Consider the following 3902-nt stretch of genomic DNA (forward strand, 5'->3'; position numbering starts at 1 on the left):
TTCCATCCCTCTACCAGTGACGCTTTATCTCTACCCCTTCCTCTTTCCCCTCTTGAAACTACTCCTTTTTCCCTCCCTCAAACTTCCCTTAAAAAGAGAAGGGAGTGATTGGGAGGAGTTAGTAAGAACTATAGGGGGAACTTAAGAATATTTTAGAATGTATTAAAATAAGTCAACTAATGTGTGCTTTTACCATCCACAAGTGAAAACTACCCAGTGGGAAAGAAGAAGTATGATTCTTTCTGCGATACTCTCCAGGGCACCCTGCAGCAGTACCAGTGCCACTGTTGCCATCGTCTTTATCAGTGCCCTCATCTGTATCCAAGTGACCACCAGCTGGATTGTCCCTCAGCCAAAACAAAACATCTGTGTCACTTTGGTGAAGTCATTAAAGCCAGACAATCTTTGCATGGCCATGGAAAGCGTAGACGATACGCTCTTAACATGCCTGGTGGGAGTCTCCCTGTCACCAAATGACTACCTGTACATAGGTAAGAAACCCACCCCCGTGGGCACCTGGGACAAATGGACAAAGATGTCTCCACACCATGTCTCCACAGGATTTGCTTTTCCAGGCCCAGGATGGTTTTCTGGGCAGTGGTGTGAGGCACAGGGTGGGTCTCCACTGGGTCATCCAGTGGTGGCTTCCACCATGGTCAGCACATAGTTCTTGCCCTGGCGTGTCTGAAGCAGTGTGATGGAGTCAATCTGCCAGGCCTCTCCATACTTGTACTTGGACCACCGCCCACCGTACCACAGGGGCTTCACTCGCACAGACTGGTGACAGCCCACAAAACACATTTGGGACTTTGTCCTCCTCAGCTGCCGGAAGGAAGGCACAGAGGGCAGCGGTTCCTTTCAAAGAAGGACGTGCTCACTCACTCTCCATTGCTAAAACAAAGGTGGTGCCTTTGAGCACCTCACTGCTCTATGGGGCTACAGCTTCAGAGTCCTGAATTCTCATTTCTGGCTGCCAGCAAATCCATCTGAAAGTTACTGGTAGTTCCTTGGCCACCTGCAGTGCTGCACTTGGGAACTGCACATAGGGAGAGATCTGCAAGGCGTCCCTGAAAGCCCTAAGCCCTGCCCATAGCCCAAGATGTATCCACAGATTATTAAGGCATGGATTACTTCTTCTAAGTCCCAAACAAAGCAGCAGAGAGTGTGGTCAGAGCTGAGTGGGTGATAGCTGAGACACTGCTGTTACCAAGTGGTCAAGGCAAAATGTTAGTGGCCCCACATGTCCTGTAACTGGCTCCCAAGGGAGCAGAGAAATGGGCTGTTGGAATGTCAGTTCCTGATTACTGCAGTGCCTAATCACAAGGCAGTTTGGCACAGCTCAGATGTGTCATTGCAAAATCACTCGCTCCACGTGCCTTGTGGTCTCGTGCCACCAGCCTCTCAAGTTACTGATTTTCAATGTCATTTTAGGTGGCCATCAAGAAAATACAGCTTCAAGGACTAAGGAAGAAGGAACTAAAAGTCAATGAACTCATGGTCATGAAGGTGAACAGGAATCCCAACCTGGTCAACTGTTTAGACAGGTGAGTTGTGCTTTTGTCCCATGAATGTTTGTTCACATATTGCAAACTTGCAAGGTAAAATCCCACTTTGGTCCCTGGCAGAAAATAGAGCTGTAATTATTGGCTAATTATTATTGCTCTTTTCATCTCCAGTGGATGGGAAGAGATTGCATTTTGTCTGCATGAGTCCTCGCTGGCACATGGTATTTGAAAATTGTTCAAAAACCTGGATGACTCGTGTCTTACTAAATCAATGATCTCTATATTCACAGCCACCACTTTGTTTTGGAGCTTGATTTTTTTCAAGTGTCTTCTTACGTCCAGGTAAACTAACAAGGATTTCCCTTGGATTGTTGCCACTGTTTTGCATTGCTATGATGCCAGGAAGACTAGGACCTTTTTTCCAGAAACACCATGCATGACAGGTTTTTTTATCTGGGCTGTTACTAAACTGCACATTTTGCTTGCTGCCCATCTAAGACATCTCCTTTTTTGCAGCTGTGCCTTTCTCCTTGAGACTGCACAGATGGCAAACAATGCACAGCCAAGAGGGGATGTCTCTTCCTTTATTTTGTCTTTGTCTCAAAGGAACCTGAAAAGAAGAATCAACCCGTCTTTTCCGAACAGAAACCTAGCCATTTATATTCATCTCCATGCCCTTGTTTCCTTCTTTCAGCTACCTTGTGGGTGAGGAACCTGGTTATGGAGTACATGGATGGAGGCACTCTGAGCAATGTCATCAGCCAGACCTACCTGTTGGAAGATGAGATGGCAGCCATCAGTCGGGAGGTCAGCAATCCCATCTGTGTTTCCAAGGGCTTGGGCAGCATTGTCTGGGAAACGGGGCCTCAGAGCTGGAGTGATTTCCTGTGCCAAGCTTTGTTTCTGTGTTGCTGCTATTCTATGGGCAAGTAAAAGCATCTCAAGTGAAAGGCCTGCCAGTGCCCCTGCACTCCCTGTACTCACTGCCAGTACTCTTATCTCCTGCTGTTGCATTCTCACTCTGTCTCTTGTATTTGTATTTGCTGTTCTCCACCTTGCCTCTCTAAATGTTTGCCTGGAGTCTGTCTTCACTGCATTCCTTGCCTGTAAAAGCAAAGGTGCTGGTGGCAGGATTTGAAATGATCAGCAAAGAAAAGACTCATTTCTCAGAGTCCTCAGCTGAAAAGGATAGTAGTGCTGCCAAAATGCTCTTTGTTTCCGGAAAGTGACTGGTGTGATACTTCCAAGCCTGTGCTGAGGCCAGCAAGAAAATCTTTGTCATGCAGCCTACCACCCAAAAGTGATCGGCTTCACACCAAAGGGAGGGACTTTTCTTTTCAAAACCCTTCCTTTGTCTCTGCATGGAAAAAGCCCGTCCACTGCAGCAGGAGTCATCCTGGCTGGTTTGCATGGGACAGCCTACAACAGCAGGTGCTGTTGCTCTTTCAAAAGCTGTCGTGCCTTTCCTCAGAAAGGTCCCTCTCTGCAAGTGTTGGAGCAGCAAGCTCTTCCTCTCAGTGGCCATTACTGTTCTGCCTTTACTCCCCATTCCCCTGGAGAGTGAATCTTTTAGGTTCTTTGTTTTCTTTCTTGTGGGATGAAATCCCATCACTCATTTTTGACCTCCTGTTTCTGTTTTCTCTCTCAGTGCCTGCAAGGACTACAATTTCTTCATTCAAACCACGTCATCCACCAAGATGTGAAGAGCAGCAACATCCTTCTCAGAACTGACGGTTCTGTCAAGCTGGGTCAGTATATTCTTGGTCAGGTGCAGCGTTCCAGAGATGTGGGTGTGGGGCAGCTTGGAGTGACTGCCAGCTCCCCAAAAATGGTGCTGGTGGCAGTGCAGGGACCCCTGCTGCGAGCTGAGGGCACAGTTGGAACGTGCACAGAGGTAGAAGGAGCCACAAGCAGTCAAGAGTGGCCTTGCTCTGTGTGTGTCCCTTCCAGACAGAGGGAGCTTGTCCTGGTTTAGGGCAAATTTGTTAAAGAATCTGCAAAGGTGGGCCCCTCCAGAAAGCAAAACCCACATGGCCCCTCCCCCCAACCGGTTCGGGAAAAAAAATTCCTTGGAGAGAGGTGGAAAGAACCTGTTTATTTGACAGACACAGCACCCCCCAGCACACAAAATGAGCAATACCAGATGACACCGCTCTGAGAAACATGGCAAAGTCAGAAAGTCTCTTTCGGGGGTGGTTGCTCTTTTCTCAGTCCCTCCGGCACTGGGCAGCTGCTGCAGCCAAACCTTCGGTGTTCCCGGGTCCCAGTCCGGAGCAGGTTCGAGATGGTCACAGAAACAGGAGAGGAGAAACAGTCCGGGAAGGAATTTGGACTGTTTAGCTAGAACTAGCTAATAAGCAGAAGCAAAAGCGAGAGCAGAAGCAAGAGCAGAAAAGC

The 3902-nt window shown here is 48.2% G+C and overlaps 1 long non-coding RNA gene across 1 annotated transcript; it reads left to right on the forward strand.

The window, feature by feature from the left end:
• The first annotated feature begins 1441 nt into the window (after positions 1–1441).
• Positions 1442–3253, forward strand: LOC134413856 (uncharacterized). The gene is made up of 3 exons (XR_010026599.1): positions 1442–1544; positions 2200–2312; positions 3154–3253. It is a non-coding gene; the product is annotated as an uncharacterized LOC134413856 (long non-coding RNA).
• Positions 3254–3902: the final 649 nt, after the last annotated feature.

This window comes from Melospiza melodia, unplaced genomic scaffold (genome assembly GCF_035770615.1).
Source record: "Melospiza melodia melodia isolate bMelMel2 unplaced genomic scaffold, bMelMel2.pri scaffold_54, whole genome shotgun sequence".
NCBI classification, from domain to species: Eukaryota; Metazoa; Chordata; class Aves; order Passeriformes; family Passerellidae; genus Melospiza; species Melospiza melodia.